Below are 22,326 nucleotides of genomic sequence, written 5' to 3'. Positions count from 1 at the left end.
TACCAACGAAAGGTAAGGAACTTCCTACGTGGCTGGCTGATGGTACCTCGCGAATCTACTGGCAGTTGGTAACACGCTTTATTTACAATTTCAACAATTGCTAATAATTTTTATTTTTACTTTCTAATTAATTCTTTCCTTCATCTTTTGTCTTCTATTCTAATTTTCTAATATTATTAAATACAGTTTATCCGTTGTTCTACTTTAAAATCGTGCAAGGTAAACAATTTTTTAATAGAAAGATATTGAAATTGTATTTTGTAAAACTGTGACAATTTGCCACAGATTCGCTGTTTAAACCGGATGAAAATATCTGTCGAGAAGGAACTCCTTAGACGTCTAGACTTCAGGACCGAGAAAGCGAGTGGGCGACGCGGTTATCGCAACGGAATATCTTGCGCCATGATCAATGACTACTATCCGTGACTATGCAGTCTTCGGAGGCTGTCTATCCGAATACGTCGACAGGCTCAAGGTCACGGTCAATATCACGAACAAGATATTGCCAGGAGGAATGCGGAATATAAATAGGCTCGGGATACCGCAATCTATGCGCTGCCATTGATCAGCATGCAGATGACTTTAAAATAAGACCTCGTCGAATAGACTTTTTCTGCTCGATGCGACCACTTATCGCTTGTGATTTGTCATTTCTCCGCGAGCATGAGCCTCCCTCGTCCGCACGGAATAAGTAAAAAACGAACTAGATTGCCGCGCTTTCTGCGACAGCTGGACTCTTTTTTGTTTACGAATTTAAAGAAAAAAAAACAACTAAGAAAGCAAAACCTTCAACGGAACGTGATCGATCACATTTTAATCTTTCCTCGTTATACCGTCGTATTAATTTCGTACCACGAAGTTAATTTGACAATACGAGGAGAAATTAAATCAGGAAGAACAGAAATTCTTGTTAGAATGATTAAAATCGTAAAGCAGTTTGAATTTTATTTAATAAGCTCTCGTAATGACAGTGCTATAAAATTATGTTGACATTTAACTGAAAAAAGGAAGCATTTTAAATATACATAACGAATGATAAAAAGAATGAAGAATGCCAGAATACGCTAATTAATGCCGCTAGTAAATTTCTATACGCAAAAGAAAAATATTTATTGCGTGCCAACGTTGTGCAATGTTACGTAATGTTTAAATATCGATAATCGGAGAGCAGGACTGTATCTCGATCTGGAAAAAAGCAGTTAACATTCCGAATTTGTTAAGAAATAAACCAGATTTCCTGGTAAAAGTTTCTTAACACATTTTCCAACACACAGAACAATTCGTTTAGATTTAACAATGAATTGTTACATTTTCCAAATCGTACGAAGACACGCAATCAACCGTGATCACATTGAAAAGGCATCTTCAAATTTTTCTTTGGCTAAATAAATTGCCCCATTCTCGCAAAACTTCAGAGGCCGCCGCGGCAGTCGAACTTGTTAAACAGCGAACGGCAATTTTTTCCAGCGGCGGCGCGCGTTACCATAATTTCGACATGCCCGTGGTGGCCGACGGTCAAAGAATGTCGGGCACCGCGTCTCGGCCAGAAAAATGAAATTCCTGCGCAGTTTCGCGGCCGCCTAATATCATTTCGGCGGAGCTGGGTCGAAGAGTGGTGGAAATAACTGTCACCGAAGACAATTTATGTTAATGACTGTTCCTGGGCCGTTCCTGGTGGAGGGACGCGGCCGGACCTCGGCACAGTCTGCAGGTCTCCGTGGAGCCGATCGGACACGCAACTGCCTGCTCTTCTTTCCGCGCCGGGATTCCCCCACCACGAGCCCCCGCCACCCTACCGGAGGTTTCAACCCTGCGATGGCGACGCCCAGCGTCGATCCGGCCGTGTTTCTGCTCCTCCACCACGCAAACTCGGCGTCGGCATCCTATGGCGTCCCTGCGTGCCCGTGCAAAAGCGTCGCGAGCCGTGTCCGCCCGAAAAACACCCTTGCAACGGCCACGAAGCAAACGTCGAGAGCTGCACTGTGGAACCCGAAAATCGCCAGTCAAGTGAGTTCATCTAATCGAAAAACGACCCGGACCGTTGACGAAGCGTTTGCTCCTCGATTTGGCGGGTCTAGAGGGACGCGCAGGGACGCAGAATTACCGTAGTGTCCTTCGCCGAGCTTTGGAGCAGAACGCCGGAGAGAACGAAGGACCAGTTTCGACCTGTAAATCGGTTTGCCAGGTCTGCGAAAATGCCAGTGGACAGTGGTGATTATGAAAGAGAGCTCCGCCTTCGTCCTCGTCGTTGAGAAGCGATTTTTGCTCGAGACGACGTCGATCGGATGCTGCCAGGGTACGTTGAATCGACGATTGGAAGATCCGTGTGGACGGAGACTTGCCGCGGATGGTTTGACGGTTGGTTAATTTGCAGAATTTGTTTGGGGGACAGGGTGGATGGTCGTGTCCTACGTCGATGTTAATGTACGTTTTCAACCCCCAGAGCGCAGACTCGTCGGGAATCCATTGCTATCATCTTGCGACGGAGGGGTGGAACGGTGGTGATGAAAGCTCTGTCGCGATCTCTGCCAAACGAATCCTCGACGCATTTCAAAATACCCGACGCCAGATGGTTTCTGCGAGCGTGAGTATGAGTTCATAGTTGCGTAGACTATATTTAGGCCATTGATGAGTCGCGGTGTGTGTCTGCTGGCTTCGTTTAAATGTTTTGAATGACTCCGTCCGACCGTCCCGTCGTTGCGAATATACATATTTCGGTGTACGTTCTATGCACGAAAACCGTGACATTTTCCATTATCTTCGCAGCGAATTCCTGCGATCGCCATCTTATCGTTTAAAATCGTCGTTGACGTAATCGCGTGTTTCATCGAACCGAACCCGAAGATTCCTAATTTCGTTGATATTATCAGAAAACGTTGGCTCTATCGATTGAAGTAATTCCTTTCGAAAGTCGCGATAACGATTAGAAATCGTTAATTGCAGTTCCGATCAGTATTTCGTGCATATTTCCGAAAGTCGACCGACGAAACCGTTTGGTAGGCCAGATTGCAGTCTTACGAAATCATCTTTCTTCCATGGAAAAATGTGTTTCCGTGAACCGTCGGATCGGTTCTTGCGTCGGATTGATCAAGAAGAAAAGAAAAAGATGGGAGACTAACGTCTGCCCGGGTTGGCCCGTTTTGAATGCGTACAGTGGCGCCAGCGTTGGCGAATTTTTGGAGCTGTTTCGGCCAGCATCTCGGAATCTGGCGGGACAGCGATCGATTTTCGCCGTCCACCTCTCTCACGGCACAGTTTCGTCGTCTCTCTCGGTTTCGCATCCGCTGGAAAAAGCGGCTGCCGATTGCTCTTGCACTAATTAGTCCGCGCGCGTTTTCTTCGTTTCCTCCATTTTCAGCTTGCTCGCTTTTACGGCGGCCCATCGATTTAACTCGGATCAATTGCAATAACGTATTTTATAATCTAGAGAGATTGGAGATCGTGCTTCGTGTCCTTCATTCGACGTTGGATTTACGGAGCAGCAAAAGCAGCTGTCGCATGTTGCTTTATGAAAATAACAAGCATAGATTTATTTCGATCTCTTAACAAGATTTTTATTGCAATGTATGTCCTATGGAACCTAGCAAATAAATTCTCCATAAATCTTTTTAATCTCAATGATCGTAAGTTAAAAAATTTTTGAGCCCGTCCCCGAATGACGCGTTACGCGAAGCTGGTGTTAATTAAAAGAAACTTAGGCTTTCTTTTGGAGAAAATTTTAACCACCGCGTCGTAGTCGTATACTTCTCGCTTCAACGATTATAGCCGTACTTCTATCTTTATCGCCATAATTTCCAGTCCTACGTAGCATCGGACAGAAGTGATTCAGAAGTCTAATATTATCCCTGATTCCCCGAAGAATTAAATCATAATGGCCCTTGGACGTTGCGAAGCCCACAACCGCCGCCATTATCATTATCACTGGCCTCCTCGGAGCCCTGAATAAATTCACAGCCGTCCCCGTTTCGGCAACTGTTTTCGAAACTGGACTTAAACTGCTAGAAACACTCGTAACGGCCCTGCTCGTTGCCATTACCTTCTAGGTCGCCGGCAATTTTGCAAGAATTTAAAGTCGCGATTGCCAAGACCGTTTCTTTTTGGAAAGGTTCGTCCCACTGTCCCCTGGCCGTTGTTATAAAATCGACGGCTGTTAAAGCGTAACGACGCTTTCAGGAGAGTGCCGTTCCCATCGAGTCAGTGGCCAATAGGCTCTCCATTCAGCCGCCAGTCTTTCGGTCGGTTTAGGAAGGCGACAGTGCACGATGAACGTGTGTGCACGAGGGCAAACCGGCTATGACTCCAATCAAGGACTCAGTTGGTCCACATTCCACGTCTAGCCTTTCGATCCCTAAACTCGCAGGCACGTCCGACCTGATGGTCCATTTTCGTTATGGCCCGATAGCTCCCTCGATTTCTAGTCCCGCCGAAGAATCCCTTCCAGGATTTCGTTCGTCCGTCCGAGCTTTTCTGAAAGCGGTTCGTGCTTCGTCGAGCCACCTGCAGTCGCCTCAGATTTGTACAGGCTCCTACAAAATTCGTGGTCCGCGGTTTATTTAACAATTAGCAACATCATCATCATCGGACAGCTTCGGTTTGCTCTGAACATTTTTTACTTGGATCTTCTTCTCCGTAAAAAATTTTCTAAAAATATTTGAGCACTTTTAAATACTTCGGAGAAGTCTGAAACGTATACAGGCTGTTCCAAAATTGATGATCCATCACTCAACTAACGAATAATTTAATTATCATCGTATTAATACATGGTCTAGTCTTTTCTGAAACGATTTCTGATAACTCGAAGTCGTCTAGCATTTGTTCAGAGTGTTTTAAACTCGGCGAACCATAGTTTAATTCCCAAATAAATAAATCGACGCACGAGGACCATTAACGAGCAACAAAGTCGTTTCGTTTCATTTAACAGCTTCACTAAGAATGCTCTCGCAGCTAAACGAATAATGTTAAACATTGTTCCGAAGTACGCGAAGAAGTTATACAAGGTCGTAAAAAGGAGGGGACGATCATTTTTCAAAGCACGGCCGTCTCAATTTCGTTTGGAAGGCCGGTCTATCGACGCCGGGGAATCGACACGCGAAACACGCGTCGTTTGTCCATCGTGTTATTAGTTAAAACATATCGACAGGCGGCGTGAATCGACACCTGAATGAACAAGAAGCGGCATGACGCGACAAACCGTCAGGTGATCGATGTTGTTGTCCTCCGCCGCTTCAAAGAATACACCCGGGCCCCGTGATTTTTGGACATTACAAGCATCACTCACGATCTTTTAGCGTGTTTATTTGTTAGGCGTGCCGGTTTTGACACGGAATGACTCCATTCACAATCGGCTGCTCGCCGATCTTCCCACTCGGCGATGTTTATGCGAATCGCGGGGGTGGTGGTGCCGGTCGAATCGAGTCCTTAAAATTACCTCGGCGCCCTAATGTTGCATTCTGTGCGTCATTGATTGCGCGACAGATGCAATCAAGCGTCTGGTAAAACGAAGAAGACTGGAGAAAAACAGTGTTAGAAAGTAATGTTTTATAGTTCGTATAACATTGAAAAATGTGTTTACTGTTTTTAATGTATGCTGCAACGCGTACGATTTAAATATTTATTTTAAATCGCGAAATTCTAAGCAGCTGAACTGCGCGCGGAATAACAATTGCTTACATCATTTTCTAGAAACTGAAACCGAACCCCTTCTCTCGCCTCCCTTGATACTTCGAATTATCCGAAACTAGTACGTCGACAGTATTTAAAAATGTACTTTTCGAATGGCACATTTTTGTCGCAAATGCACAAAATCCACGATCTACTTTCGATTTCGAACTGGCCGATTTCTAAACGCGACCGACGCGCGTTATTTCGTAACGATGACAAGACTGAATTTATTTAAACTTCGCACGATTATTATCATTCAGTAATCGTAGATTTTGAAATTCAATCGCGTCCCGTAAAGATGCGCTTGCAATTTCAATCGGAATTCGCGAAGCGAGAAATTCCGTGAAACGACGCGATGGTTAAAACGTTGAAAAACGTCGAATTTCGCGAGGACGGTGTTAAAGCGGAGCACGTTGCGCGAGAGCGAAGATAAAAGTTTATTCCCCGTGAAATTTAAATTACCTCCTCAGAGAGGACTCTAGTAATATCTGGGTTAATTGCCGGGAGGGAATTTCAAGAAAGAGAGCAGTCGTTGTGTGTTGCTGCCGCTCGAGGAGCGCCGATACATAAATTCCGAAGTTGGTTTCCATCGCGTGAAGACTATCTCGGAAGCTCTATCTAGCTTTTAATTAATTCCGAAAGGCTGACGGATAAAAAGCGAGATTATTTTCGAAAGCCTGGCACACCTCCGAGCTTGTCGCGTCGATATAAACGAAACACCGGGCAGCAATACGACCGGCGCGAAGCCGTTGCCGTTTTCTATTTAATGTTTGTTGCCTGCGAGTTGATAACTGTTTCGTTATTCGAGAGCAATGGGCCGAGAGTCTCCGACGTCGGGGCTCTCCTCCCTCTGTAACGCCTCGTTCTTCTGCTCTGTCTCTTCGTTTTTTTTCCCCCGTTTTCGTGCCGTCGAAGAGAGGAGCGTGGGCGTGATGCAGATTCGACGAAAGTTAAACCGAGCCCGGTTAAATTCATTGAAAACCCACGGCAAGCTCGTCCGCGCCGTTAAAACGCTTAACGATCCGTTTGGGCAAAAGATCGCGTGACGGCTCGCTGATTTCTGCTATCGTAATCGAAATCCGACGGAAGGAAACGGAACACGAGTTTCTTTCCCTTTGCTCGACTCCTTTCAGCTGCCAGCAGCAGGTCGCAACAAAACAATGTAACGAGAATCGTGCAACTTCCAACGGCTCCGAGATATCGAAACGATTCCCGTTCGTCCACCGCTTTTCAGCAGTTGAAACGTTCGTTTGCTTAGACCTGCGGCATTTCGTGCACGATCGTCGGAGACCCGAAAGTGATTCTGTGGACATCTATGCTCTCTTCGATCGAGCTCGTAGAGCAGAATAAAAATTCTTTGAAATTGCGGTTTTTGTCTTCTCGCGAACGATAACTCCAAAAGCAATCGGGTAAGATTGCCAGAAGAAATTCAGCAAAACTGCCACAACAGATGGAGCACAGTTGGGAAAATAAATCGAATGAAATTACCGGTAGAAATTCGATAACACTTGCCGAAAGAAATTGCGTAGAATCGTCGATAAAAATTGAGTGATCGCGAGAAACAAAATGGAGTAAAATTGTCAGAAGAAATGAAATAAAATTGCCAGAAGATAATGAACAAAATTGAAGAGATTCAAGATCGAAGAAGATCGAACAGAATTGTCTACAGAAATTGCGTGAACTTGCGAAAGAAATCGCAAAAAAAATAGAGAACACAAAATCGTCGATGGACGCGCGAGGAAAATCGCTGTCGAGAAATTCAACGAAATAATTTTCAGCAGTGCATTAGCTCGTCGAGGACGCAGGAGAAGAATTGAAAAACGACGCCGGAATGGTTCGCGTGCAGTGCAAACATGCATATTTGTGCAGGTTTTTCTAACAAAACTGGGTTTCCCGGTTATTAGAGCCACACGTTTACAGAGTTGCACTAATTTTCCCGGCGTTTCCGCGCAGTTCCAGGACGCCCGACGCCGAAAAATTAAAGCGTCGCTGTCGTAAATTAACACGTTTCCGCGAGAAGTGACGTCACGCGGCGCAATTCGACCATGGGAGTCGCAACGAGGTCTCGTTACTCTTTTATAGTCCACCATATGGGCGCGAGTCGATTCCCACCACTGACACCGATACGTTGCGTGCCAGAGGCGAATAAAATTTTTTATACATGCCCGCGCAACAGATTCGACGTACCGAATTCTACGCGGAGAGTACCCTTTCCCCTCATTTTCGCGAATCTAGCTGAACCATTTCTTGCGGTAGAATTTTAATTAAATATAAACCGTTGACGCAATCGTCGGATATAAATGCGTGTTGCCAGGTACAGTCCGAGGGCTTATTTATTCATAAGTATGCGTGCCGCGGTGCATGTTAAATATTATTGCGACCCCGTTTTTCTTTTCGCACATTGCGCTATGGGGCGCTTCCGGAATTTTTAATTTTTGGCGCAGTGCAGACGGTATGCTATTAGTTTTGTAAATTACATTGCCGGCGTTACTACATCTTTTTTTACATTTGTACAAAGTAGTGTCGATTCAGGTATGTTTCCTGTCGTTTTACAATTATTTTACAACGATTTTACAAGTAGAATCTTGTCTAGCGAATTTTGGAGTTTAAATATTCTTCCTCGAGAAGCCCAAAATGCTGGCCATTTAGCTACATTTCTTTTTATTGCACAGCACTTTTATGACGACGGCACGACGGCGAATTTTCGTCCGCAGGATTTCAGCCGAAGGTACTCGAAACACAAAGTTTTCCTCGAACCTCGCAAGCGGACGGGAACGATTAGAAACTGTTAGAGGCTCCCCCGTTAAAATGCAAAGTTAACGGACCGCCGAGAATTTTCTCGGAACCCCGCGTCCGGTTTTACGGAGTTAGTTTTATTGCGGCAATATAGCCGGGATCCTCGCTGTTGTACTATTGTTCAACTTTTTCCTCGGCCGGCTCCGGAGGCCAGGTATGGTCCCCGGCAAGCTAATAGGGACAGAAAACGATGGCGGACGATCGACCTTCGATTTACCGGCTTCGCCTGCCGCGTGCTTCCAAATTCTGGAAATTCTACCTACAAAACGTTCGCTCGTGCTCTGTGCCATTTCCCACTCGACGCTTCTAGCTCATTTGCAATTACGTTAAATGTTTATCTTCACTTTTTTCTTTCATCTACAATCGTTATTACTTAAATCGTACAATCGTGCTTTCTTACAATTCCGATTGCATTTAGGTTAACGACGAAATTTTTGGAGAATATTCTGTACAGAAATTGGTGGAAGATCGTCGTCGAAATGGTCAAGAGCATTGTACCGAGCTTAAAAAGTACTTGGTTCGTTGTTTTATTATATTTAAATCATGCTTCATATTAAATAATTTTATATGTAATATTATATGTATATAATTATAAATATAATATTTTATCTGTAATATTATATATATACAATTATAAATATAATATTTTATCTGTAATATTATATATATATACAATTATAAATATAACATTTTATCTGTAATATTATAAGACATATTTTATATGTCAAGGTTAAACAATTTTATATATGATAATTTTAAACGCACATGTACACTCTTGATTATATTTTTAGAATCACGCTTCATAACCTGGTTTCATCCGTTTAACCGAATGTTCGAAGTGTAAACAGATACTCGACTGTATTTTGAATAAATTCATACAAAATTCTAGCATTAATTAAATCAACAAAATAAATTCTCCTTAGACCGTTCAATTAAGCGTACTTCTGGATCCTCTATTCAGTCCCTCGATGCAATTCAAAAGAAATATATTCTACAACTGTGTGAAAGGTAATAAACGTAACGAGTTAAGTGCGAGAGCCACAATTAGTCGACCAGTTTGTCCAGCTTGCCGTTCCGCGCGTCGCATAAAAATCCCGAGGTAAATAATTCTCTCCTGAACGAACGCCGCTCCGAATGCCGTCGCTGGAAAAGCTCGGGAACAGCGGCACCAATCACCGTAACACGTGTCGCCGGGGTCGGTTCCCTCTATCTTGAGCAGCCGACCCCATCGGCCGATCATCCCCATGCCGAAGGGTGGTTATCAGCTCGAATTCCGGCGAGTTTCGAAAAATCGCGGTCCGGCCGGGCCGGTTTATTGTCGTGGAATAATAGCCGCGGGAGTTCCCCACGGATGCTGAGCCCTCGCGTGGATCTCATTTCAGGATCGTATAAAATGGTGGTGGTGGTGGTGGTGGTGGCGGTGGCGGCGGCCTGTGTCGAGGGGAGACGTGGAAGAAGAGAGGATGAGGAGGAGGAGGAGGAGGAGGCTATGAGGGGTCAGGGAAACGGGAACAGAGGGAGCGAGGAAGACGGGACCCGAGGGGAGAAGAATGGCGAGGACAGAAGGCGCTGGGGCCCCCGGGATAGAGAGAGACAAAAGAGAGAAAGAGATACGCCGGCTGGCGAGCAGATGGTTGCGCCGTTTATTGGTTTATTCGTCGGTTCAGCCATCACGTCCCGTCCAGCCATCCGACCAGCCGGTGGACTCTTTGTGTTGTTACCGAGGACCGACACCGAGGACTCTTCTCTTATCTGCTCCGAGGAGGACTGATAGCACGCTGCTGAAGGGGTCGCGACCCGGTACCGATCCTGCAATCCCGCAGACCGTGGCACGACGAACATCTCGAATGTATGGTGATCTCACGCCGGTCTATACGCCGCCAGTTTTTATTGTTCTTCTTTCGGGCCGGGCAGCCGAGAAGCTCCATTTTTATTTGCTTCTCGTCTGGGAGGCTCGTCAGGGTTTGTTGTGAACGCTATCGTGGTTCTTCGAGTTTGTTCTTTAGTACGGACATTTTTATTCTCGAGCCTCTCGACGGAGATGCTCGTGCTCCGAGGAAAATCGTAGAGGATTTTGATCTCTGTACTCTGGAAAGATTGTACCCGGTATATTGTGAGCTTTTATGGTGGTTTTAAATTGTACTTCGCTGCAAACGTTTTCGTTCTTGTGATTCTTCACGGAGCTGTTCTCGTTTCGAGCAAGATTGTAGGGGACTTTGATTTCTACTCGATTCTGTACTCCGGGAATATTGTACGATTATGTATACTGGGAGCTTATGGTCGTTTGAACTTGCACGAGGCTCCAGAAATTTTCATTGTTGTGATCCTTAGATTTACTTGGTTCTAGATTCTTGAAGAATTGTACAAGTATGTAGTGACTTATCTCCGATAATTTCTATTTCAGTGATTCTTGTTGTAGTTCTTTTTGTTTCATGAAAAATGGCAGGGATTTCGAGTGCTATTCGGTTCTGTGTGTTGAAAGATTTATTTAAGTAGCTACTGCTTTTATATAATAGTTTTGAGAATTGATCTATACTCTGGATATCTTTATTGCTGTGACTCTAAATCTGGTTTTTGGAGTTTCACAAAAAGAAATAATTTTTATTCTCATATTCTTACTTTGGAATAACTGATCGAGGTTACTTTATGTTTAAATAATTCTATGTGTTAGAAAATTTATTCAATAGAACTTATGGTAGTCTCCAATTTATGATAGTCTTGTACTTTACACTAAAAATTATTATTCCACTGATTTCAACTGCAGTTCTTATTATCACAATTTTTTGCAATACACATCTGAAACATCCGTTGCAGCTGCTTCGAAATCGTAATCAAATTTTAATCGAATGCAGTAAATACGTTATGATATTGCGATCTAAACGATCGTCCCTAAAAATTATCTTCTTACAGGCGTTCCTGAGTAATTGTTCGGCTTATCTGACATTGAATTCATATTTTTTTGGCGGAATCGGGAAAATTACGAGTTCTGTGTGCCTGTGACCCGACGAACGAAAGTGAATCGAAACTAGAATTGTACTCTCTGGATGGAAGTGATTTAACTATAGGACGATAAAAGCAGTTGGTATCGAGTCGAACAAGTAAAAGTAGTTACGCGATTGGTTTATTTTTCCAGGACTGTTAGGGTGCGGATGTCGATTGTCCGACGAGGGGCTCTCGCCGGTGAAAGGGTTGATTGATGCTGACTCGGCGGCTTTTATCGCCACTTACACGGTACTCTATATTTCATTTATGTTCTGCCCGCGATTCTAAACGAAGCTAATTCCATCCAGTCTGTGCTCCGACGTGGCTCTATCTGCGAAGTCCTTTCTAGAGTCGCACAAAAAACATCTCCGAATCTAAATAAATTCGTTTTCGTTCCAGATACCTTGCGATTGACGTTCGAACGACCAATACTCGAATTGAAAAGGTACGTAACAATCAAGGACAATTACGAAAAAATATATGCATATAATATAGTACAATGCTATGTTTTTCTAGCCGGAAGTCAGCACCGACGAATTCAATTCCGGCGAAATCAACGCGAACGAATTAACTGCGACGAAATCAACTTCGACAGAATCAACTTGGAGAAAATTAATTTCGATAAAATCATCTTGGACAAAATCAACTTGAAGAAAATTAACTTGGAGAAAATTAACTTCGATAAAATCAACTTCGATAAAATCAACTTGGATAAAATCAACTTGGACAAAATCAACTTGAAAAAAATTAACTTGAACAAAATTAACTTGCACAAAATCAACTTGGTCAAAATCAACTTCGATCAAATCTACTTGACCAAAATTAACTTCGATAAAGTCAATTAGGACAAAATCAACTTCAACAAAATCAACTCGAACGAAATCGACTTCAACGAAATCGACCCGAGCAACGTCACCCCAACAAAAACAACTGAATAAAGAAGGTATGTTTCAGAGTTCCTGCGATTACTAGCACGCAATTTTGCAATCAGAAAACGTTTCTATCTCCGCCAGTCCGGTAATACCAAGGAACACCCAAGTCAGTTAGTTCAATTTCCGCGGGTCAGCGTAAGTTCCAGTATTTTATCCGACTCCGGCGGCTCTCCTCGCGCTAATAAACACAGTTTCTTATCGGGCCGGTGCCCGGCCGCTTCGTCGCAGTAATTTCGAAAGCATTACAGTTTGCGAGCCCCGGACGCGTATATTGTCGTTTCGCGCCGGAGTTCTCCTCGGCCCGTAATTTAGACCGGCGTAGAGAGTCCGGCAACAGGGCCAGAAAACTTTCGATGGCATCCGGAGCAACAGTTCTAATGCCGAAAATTATGTGAACAGGGGGATGACGATAATAGCGTCGCCGGTGCTCCCGGGGTGCGGAGGCGCGCTTGGACGGTAATGGCGGACCAGGGGGATGAAACGGGTCGATACAAGCAAACCCCTTGGAACTTCCAGCGACCGCCGTTCTCTCCGCCTATCGGAATCCATGGATCGCTCGAATACGCCCTCTGGAAGGGGTGCTTTCAATTCCACGCTGCCCCGTTGTGTATGTACGGTATTTTTCCGGGATTTTTCACAGTGGAATTACTGTACTGGAAGGGGATGATACGCGTTGGGTTGTTTCATAATCGGACTGCTGATTTTAGACATTCGTTCCGTGAATGGATAGCTGAGAACTATCGCGATAGGATGTTTAGAAGAATTAAAAAATGGCAATCTATTAAAATTAAAACTAGACAAATTAGAACTTTCTATTTGGATTCCATGTCTTGCGATCTGTGCAGAAAAATTCGCAGTTCAATGAATTATATAATTATTAGTCGACTGCACGTCATCAAGTCCTAAAATGCTAGAGAAAGATTAATTAATTGTGATCATATTTTTGTGTTTCACCGATCAAATGTATGAGAAGGAATTATTGTATCTACCTCTGCGTTTTTGTATGCCTTCAACGAAATTGCGATAATAATTTCAAGAACTGTAGAAACTGCTCCGACACGCATAAATCACGCGAATGAATTGCGAACAAAAGGCAACTGGTATAATTGCGAAATAAGCATTGATAAATTGGAGATACATATTTCGTTTCGGCATCGGCGAAGCCTTTATAAAATTCACATTTCCAACCAGCCTCGACTTATTGATCCCAGAGGGGAGATTATTTGCGTCTCGAGGGAGCAAATCAACGTCTACCTGCTCGTAAATAAGTGCTCGCAAGGATTCGTCTCGAATGTCAGTCGCAGAGAGTCGGCTTTCTGGGAAAGAAGTGTCCGACCAACTTCGGACAGCTCGTTAGCGAGACATTTTCTCATGGATTTTCTCGCGAGCATGCTACAAACACGTTCGCTGAACTAATGAAATAATCATTACATCAATCTTGAAGTCCTCGTAAGGTTTCTGTTAAAAATAATATTTTACTAGTATTAAACTTTTATAATTCATGATGCATTGGCTCAAGAAAGAATGATCTTCCCTTGATTTTTCTTGCTGTATTAATTATTCGATGATGCCTTTATCGAAATTCAATTAAAACGAGCACAATTAGATCTATTCGAAATGAGAAATCTCGTAAGAAATTGAAACGAACTTTTCGACGTATCGCACGTTTTATTTTGTGAAAACATCGATTAGCTTTATTGAGGAGGGTTTAGGTAAACCGTCAACGAAGTGCTCTGATGTGTTTTGACGCGGAGGTTAGGCCAACTCGAGCCTGGACACGCCCTAATACGAGTTAATCCCGATTTGCAAACAGAGGGGTGGATTCTAAGAGGATTATCACCTCCAGTTTCCAAGTTTAAGGAATCCTGTTTTGCTACCGCAATCGTATCCGTTTTAAATTTTCCTGGCAAAATGAAGCTACACAATATTTTGACTGACCGCAGCGGTATCGTCCCTCGAAATACAGAAGAGATGATGAGCCTAAGACGACAAATTATCCCTTTGTTGGCCTCTATATTAGCCGCTTAGCTTCCAAAAACGATTGCTGCGACTGACACTTTAGGATTGACCTTGTCTTGCCTGGATTAAGAAACACCTCAGATTAGAGAATAACACCTTAAACAATCCGGGTGCTTTTAGCTGTTAGATAAATAGCTTATATAGCTATAGCTTTTAGCTAAGATAATAGATTGCGATTTTTCTGCATTTATAAGAAATGTGGTTATCAAACGCAAAACAGTGAAAACGTTTAAACGTTTAATCAATTTAAGTTGATACCGTTCCACTATTTCCAGCCCAATCGAATGATTAAGGAATGAAGAAAATGTGTACGTAACTCCTGTGTCTTTTAATTAACGCCAGGCAATTTGTAATTTGCATAAAAATCCGCATCGATAGTGGCACAATCCTCTGCTATTATTTAAAAGAAAATGATCACGATAACAGCAGCTTGTCGTTTCATCCTTTATTAACAGCGCAGCTTGAACTTCTTTCAATTTCTCTCCGGCAACAGTATCGATTGTGCAGATTCTCCTGCGCGATTACGCATTTTCTATTTTTAGCCGCGGGTAGAGGAAATATTTGCGAGAAATGATTATGTGGAACGCGCGCCGGCTAATTACGAGCGTGATGAACAGAACCTGTGGCTCGGCTAACTGCAACCCCGCGATGATTTCAGGTAAACATCAACGGAACAGGATGACCAAGTAACCTGGAAACGCAAGGTACATCGACATCGTCAGCGCTCAAATAAAAGGAGCTGTACCGCTAAGGAATAAGAAGAGAAAGAGGACGAAGGAGAACACGACCTTGCTAGCATTCAGCTGTGTCATCCGTGAGCCGTTAACGCTCAGGTGCCTTCGATCCCAGGGACGAGCATCAATCACTATCGGCTGCGCAGGTGTAATATGATTATTGTCGCTAAAGATAACCCGCTATGATATGCACCCAGGAAGTGTGCCAAGTGACATAACAGGATTTATCTTTAATGGTGTATCGGAGACGTCGAACCCCGACAGTCGAATCCTAGTGCCGCTTGTCACAGATCCTTTCTCTGCATCGTCGAAAATTTTCATCCGTGAATCGCTTCAGTCGTCCGGCATTTTCTTGGAACATGAAGTACGAGGCCATAATCGTTGCCATCAGCATTGTACAGATTCTTCACATCGTTTTCTGCGATTTTATTTGCACATTTTACTATCACATTTTGCTATCGTTGTTTCGTACAGATGTTAGGTTCAACGAATATAATATTGTATTTTATGAAAGCATTTATATTGCACCCAGTTTTCATATTCGTTGCTAAACGAACGGCGACGAGAGGGATTCGTGAACAGTTGTTCGTTCGAAACGTACCGTGCGAAACGTTCGCGGCTTGATAAGCGTGAAAGAAAAGTCGGAAAGGAAGCAGAGAAAAAGCGTGAGAATTATTCATAGGCTTTTTACGCGCACGAAGAAAGTTTCGTTTCGCGACACGCAGAAATAGATGCCTCCCTGTTCCCTTCGCGAGTGACTCGGCAGAACCGGTCTATTTTCGAATGACTCGGCGATTCGAGGTCCCTCCTGATCTGGGCTAGTGAGAGCGCCAATTTTAACTGTTTATTGTTTATCGGATACAATGGACGTGCTCCGGGCGTCAACAAAATACGCGCGTTATAACATTGTTTCGTGAAAATATGCGACATTTTCTCTTCAGCAATTTTTATCGCGAACTTGCAACTAGGATTTTCTGACAAATTATCTGACAGCAACGTTAACCGTGTGCCAATATTTATAAATATCTATACTATGCAACCAAAGATTTCTTAGCAAATTTATCAATAGCAACAGTAACTTCAATCGTGTACTAATATTTACAACAATCTATAATCTTCAACTGAAGATTTCCTAGCAAATTGGACAGCAAGAATTTGCTTCATGATTTTTTCAAAGCATCAGTATTTTATTATATTTCTGAGCAATTCGTATAAAAATTGCGATCATTATTTCTTGCAACGATGTTGGAAGTCCAGATATTAATTGGAGACAATTTTCAGGTACGCAGACGAAGGAAATGGCGAGCCATCGTCGTCTGATACCGGGCCAACGAAGTTCCACGTGCTTGAAAACCAAGAAACTGGTCGATTATGTCATAAGTTCTGTGTGCCGATAGGAGAAGGCCCCCGTTAATGCTCTACATCTACCCTGTAGATCCGAATTTGTTTGATAAGAGGCGACAAATTCGGTTCTAGAGAGGTTTGTGTGGTGCATACAGAGCTACAGTGGTCTGGAAACCTCGTTTCACCCTTTCGCGTGCACAATCTAACCTTAACATTAGAATCACTTCGACTCTCAAGCATCCTAAACAGTCGTTGCCCTTGCTAAATAATTAACGACGCATCGGCTGCGCCGATTTAACAAATCCATTCAGCTTGTACAACTCTACGCCTCGCAAATAATTTTCTATTGTTAGACAAACAAAATGGAATGTCGGGATATAGCCACAGGTCAACTGAAATTAATTGCTACGAGCTACCGAGAATGTAAAATACTGGAAAGATCGTTCGTAGTCGTGACATTTTCATCCGATCGTGACTATTGTCATGTAAATTTCTTCGCTGCAGCTTTATGTCATTAACTCCTCACTCGTCGTGGAATTATCTTCGAAAAGAACGGAGAGGAACGATTTTCGCGAAAGGTTCGAATACCAATTAACGACGTTTGCTTGTTGTTCGAATGTTTGCGAGATTACGCAGGATAATCGCGCGGAGGATTCGCGAAGCGCGTCACGCGGCCCCGTCAGGGGCCCCGACAAAAACGTCATTGTTAATTGCCGCGCGCAATTATTCTTCGCGGTTGACGCCGGCTCGCCGTGTTCCGCGGTTTCGTCGATCGTTTTTCAGGATACGCGTTATGACTAAGCGTTCGCGCGATCCGATCCCGTGGAAAAAAAATGTGTTAAAGGTGATAAGGGATTAATGATCGTCATTAATACCGCGAGAGGGGCGGGGGGAGAGCAACGATGAACCCGTGTTGCGAGTCGCGCGACCCGCTGCACCGCGTTGCGCCGCGCACACCTTGCATTACCTTGCACATTCCTCTCACGAGCCGCGCGGTCGGCCTTAAAGTTTAATTGCGAATTACAAATTGATTGTTCCTGCGCCCGGCGCTTCAACCGGCAGCAGTAAATGATTGATCCGACGCGGGAAACCGGGCTGTGCGGCGTTAGTTGAAATTGAATTAACACGTCCGCTACCTGTGGGAAGCCCGCGTCTCCTCCTGACGGAAATGGATGCGCTGCAATGCGGTTGCAGTGCAACGCTCGAGAAATCAGCGATCCGCTCTTCTGTCGGACTTACTGCGTAGCTATGTAAAGTATACACGTTTGTGCGTTTTGCATTGTGTTCGACTATTTTTGGCATTTGGGAAACGAAGTTTGATCGTGCAAAGTGTAGAGCACGATTTGGCGCGATAAGTTGTGCTAGGCATCGTTTGTGAAATGAAGTTTGGAAACGTGTGAGAGGATCATTCTTATAAATATAATCAGCTGGGGAAATCTGTGCACAAATTCGACGATGCTAAATATAAGTCGCAATTTGGCGTTATGTTAATATCTTTTGCAATACGATTCTTGAGAAACGTATAAGGATTATACTTTGAAATATATTCGCCCGGGACGATGTGCACAAAAACGAAGTTCGATGATGCAAAATATAGACAACGTATAGTCTCTCTCGTGAAACGATTTTTATGACGGTTGTTTCTTTGAAAATATTCGTCTGGAAAAGTTTGCGCGCACAATAAAATAGAGAAGTCGTTATTTTTTCCATTATCAGCTAACATTGACGATTTTAATGGCTGTATAATGTTTCTTAAAAAACCGTGCATTCGTAGACAGAGAAAAAGAAAGTTCCTCGCAAAATCAAGCATACAGAGCAACAACTTCTCACGACGATAAAGACACGAAAAAGATAAGAGCTTGAAGCACGATGCTAAAGATTTACAATAAACTTGTCAATCTTCGTTTCCAAATGCAAAAGTCCACCGCCATAAAAATCTCTATTGTTACAAAACAGTTGAATCGAGTTGATCGCAATTTAACAAATTCGATGTACCGAAAACGATCGAAAACCGTCCGGAAATTAATGTCGAAATCCAGTCACCGATTTGCAACACTTTTCGGTAGACCCGCAGGAAGTTTCTCCGCAAGAAACCGTAGTCCTAAGCCGATTACGCTTCCCAGGGGCGTAGTAAGAACGGAGCGCGGGGTCCAGGGCGCCGTGGAATGGCCGTCGGTCCGGCGTTTCATCTTTTTTAATTCGAACCTATCCTTTTATTCACGGTCGATCACTGGTCTCTCCGGCGTCTTTGACGCGAGCACGCGGGTTTCCTCGGATCCTTCTGTAACAGCCGCGTCCCGTCCATTAATCTTTGATCGTGCTCACATTAAAATGACACGCCGGCCGTTACGCAACCGCCTGGTAAGTGCTAATGAAGTGCATACAGCTCCGTAATTACCATTCGAGCGGCCTGCCCACTTTTCACGTGCGCGCGGTAATCGAACAGAGAGGAAAAGGAAAAAAAAGGGTGGTTTCATAACGTGTGTCGATTGGAAAAAGCTGTCCGCGGAAAAAGACCCGCGAATCGCATCGAAAAAGTCGCACAAATTGATCCGCAATCATTCAACCGAGTGTCCGGCACTTTGGAGATTTCTAAAAAAAGAATCTCTCGCTCCGTTTTGTATTTTAAGAGTTTCCTGTGAAATAGTAAATAAGCGACTATATCTTGCGTCGCCTTTTAAAAAGTATCCAGCGTTTGTTTATGCATATTTAGTAACACGTATATATAACGATACACGTCCGAGGGAATAAATTAGGCGAATAATTCTTCAGAGATGTGCGACCTCGGTAAACGTGAATTAAGAAAGTTCTAGGTATAGTTCCAGCGTTAAAAAGTGCTCGCGAGACTTTTAATAAAAAGAAGTCGTTGTCCTCATTTTGTATCGGCCTGACGAGACTACCACAGTCCAAAGATTGATTACAAGGAATTTTCTTTAAACGATTCCGCGCTCGATAAATTCCCAGTGCGGATGTGTTAGTGTTATTTAATATTCTCTTTAGCTACCTGCTTCGTTCCACAAAGTGTATCCCAGTCGTTTACGCCGGGGGAAAAGCCGACGTCACGAAAGAAATTGATTATTTGTGGCCGTCGAAGACCGTGCTCGCTGATACGCCGCTGAATTATAATTATCGCTTAATTGAATCGCGGTTAATTTGTTCCCTTATCGCGGGAACACCGCGGTATCGCGCGCGGCGATCAATAAAGCTCATTAACTCATCGGTGACAAGTAACTATCTAATCGCCGCTTGTAATCGCGACACATTACACACATCGGCGGGGGCCGCGGAGGGGGCCAGAAGCGAGGAAAAAAAATGAGCGACGATGCCTGGGAAATCTGCAATTCAGAACAAATGTGTCCGACCGGAGATGTGCCGGCAGAGACGACTGCACAGGCGCGCGCGCGAAAGAGAGAGAGAGAGAGTGACGATACTTATTAATATGCAGAAAGAAGGATGTGCTTCGCAACATTGATTCCTACCATTCTCCTGCGCGTCAATCACTTGCGGTTTCTTGCTATTTACGCGGTGCTAAATACATCGATTCTACTTTTGTTCGTATTTCTTTTTAATTCCTAGGCTACGCGCAGAAAAAATCGACGCGTTCGTTGCAGAGATCGATGATGCCAAGGGCCATTGCCAGAAACACAAATTAATTATCGCGACATTAATTCCAGCAAGCTTGAATCTTCCAGTACTAAAATTAATTAATGACGTAATTGATTACTTGATCTTCTTTTTAGCATAGTTTCCTTTCAGACTTCATTAAGTAATTAATAAATTGCAGTGCTGACGGATTCACGTTCGTTGTCGTCGATTTATGCTGCGGTGAATATTTATTCGAGTCTCTTAATTTCTAGGCTATAGTAGACAAAATAAACGTGTCCATTGCGAAGATCAGTAGCACTAGGATCCATTGTTGGACACACGATGCCAAATTTTTCATTTTAGTCTACGATTTAATTAATTGCAGAATATTATGCAGAATATCACCGCGAATATTCGTTCGTAATTCCTTTTTAATTTCCAGGCGATCGAGGTAATTAAAATGTTCGCAGCAAAGATCAGCGTTGCTAGGGCCCACGACTAGTAGGTGCTCGACACCAAAGTTTCCATTTCCGGCAGTAGACCAATTAATTACGGTGCGGACGTGTTAATGGTTTGACGAACATTTTTACCACAGTTAACCGAGTCAGCTGTAGTTACTGTATCATATTGGCCGACGTGGATCGGCTGTGACCGGTATCTTTCTAGAATCGGTGCGCAATGGACTCGAGCATCTCCAACACCTGCGGTGCATCACGGACCCGGCAAAATGGCCAAAATTACGCGAGCAGCAGACGCGGGTCGTTAACAACGGCCTCGGTCGCGCGACGAGACACAGTGCGACGTGCCGCTGCGCATCAATTTCATCCGCAATTTCCTGCATCAAGGAAGTCACAGGTGGCGAGAATCATTAGTTAATACGCGGACATCATCAAAGTGTCCTTATCCGCGTGCCGTTCGTAAAAAGCCTTTGTGAACGGTGATCCGGAGCATCGGGCATGAATTTCTTCATTAGAGCGGGGCCGGCGCGACGCGGCGGGGTCATTAACTCGCCTGTAAACATCGCGCCTCTCGCCATCAGAACGTCATCAGTTATACGAAATTGCGAAAAAATGGTCGCGCGAGCCCCGACGGCTACGTTCGAACGGTAAAAACGCGTAACAGCTATCCGGACGTGCATCAAACACGGGCAGCGGGTTTCTCCATTAGGCCTGGCTCGCGGCAACCATTCGATCGCATTCCGGTTTCGGTCGAATACCGTTCAATGCGATTTAAATTGGCGAACGCAGCTGCGCGGTCTGCCCGTGCCGCGGCGAGACGCGGTCTCGCGGATATTCGATAACGCGAGCGGACTCTGACCTAACCCACATCCGATTACCCTGATTAGATCGATCGGCGGCGTTACGCCCCGTGACGTCAAATTCGCACTTTGCTTTCGTGCTCGACGGAGTCACCTGTGATCGAACGCAATTAGCTCGAAACGATCGATGTCTTGTTGAAATTCATACGGTAATTCTATTGTCACCTGGTCAACACGGTCATTTGTTATCGTTATTATCATAATGAACGAAGTGTGGCTACCATCACCGGAACGAGACTGGATTACGACAGAAAAGGCAGCTTTATTTCTGATAAATGCGACTAGTTGGTTCGTGTACAATGGCTCTTTCTCCTACGGTTCGTCGTGATCACTTCATCGGTAATTTAGTCCATTTTTCATTCGATTCCAACGCAAACTGCGATCGTTAAATGTTGTTACAATCGTGTTCTAATGTGAGGATCTTAACAATCTTTGTAACTGTATAATTTGATTATGTGTGCAACGAGAGATCGGAATATATTTTACATTTTTCTTACTACTTAAATAACGTATAATTAATGTGGTACTCTTTACAGGAACAACGATTCGCGATTACAATTATTCACAGAAATGTAACATACCATGCTCACGATTTCGTACTTTACAAGAAAATGGTAACTACTCTTTAACCCCTTCCGGTACGATTTCTTTCACAGCTACATCGATCAGCGCTTCCTCGACCTTAACGAAGTCCCCGAAGAACCGACACAATTTTCGAATCATGCGTATCTTCGTCGACCTCGATTCCGAAATTTCGATAACAGAACAAACGAATTATCTTTCGATCTTCAAGAAATGAATAACATTCGCGACGATTCGTCGTCGTGCAACGCGTGGAACGAAACAACGGAACGGATAAAAAGTGGCACCGAAATCGTATCGTGAAAAATTCTCGGCAACGATCCGAAGCCCGGGGAAAGGATCCGCTTAAAATTCCGAGCGCGTCCCTGCAATT

The 22,326-nt window shown here is 43.9% G+C and overlaps 1 long non-coding RNA gene across 1 annotated transcript; it reads left to right on the top strand.

Moving 5' to 3' along the window:
- Window positions 1–1,505: 1,505 nt before the first annotated feature.
- LOC117219821 (uncharacterized) lies at window positions 1,506–20,019 on the top strand. The gene is made up of 8 exons (XR_004490099.2): window positions 1,506–2,358; window positions 2,444–2,584; window positions 11,591–11,688; window positions 11,839–11,884; window positions 11,956–12,382; window positions 12,771–12,978; window positions 15,049–15,270; window positions 16,406–20,019. It is a non-coding gene; the product is annotated as an uncharacterized LOC117219821 (long non-coding RNA).
- Window positions 20,020–22,326: the final 2,307 nt, after the last annotated feature.

This window comes from Megalopta genalis, chromosome 5 (assembly GCF_051020955.1).
Source record: "Megalopta genalis isolate 19385.01 chromosome 5, iyMegGena1_principal, whole genome shotgun sequence".
Taxonomy (NCBI): Eukaryota; Metazoa; Arthropoda; class Insecta; order Hymenoptera; family Halictidae; genus Megalopta; species Megalopta genalis.
Note: the sequence above shows the minus strand (reverse complement) of the source record. Positions and strands in the feature narration are given on the sequence as shown.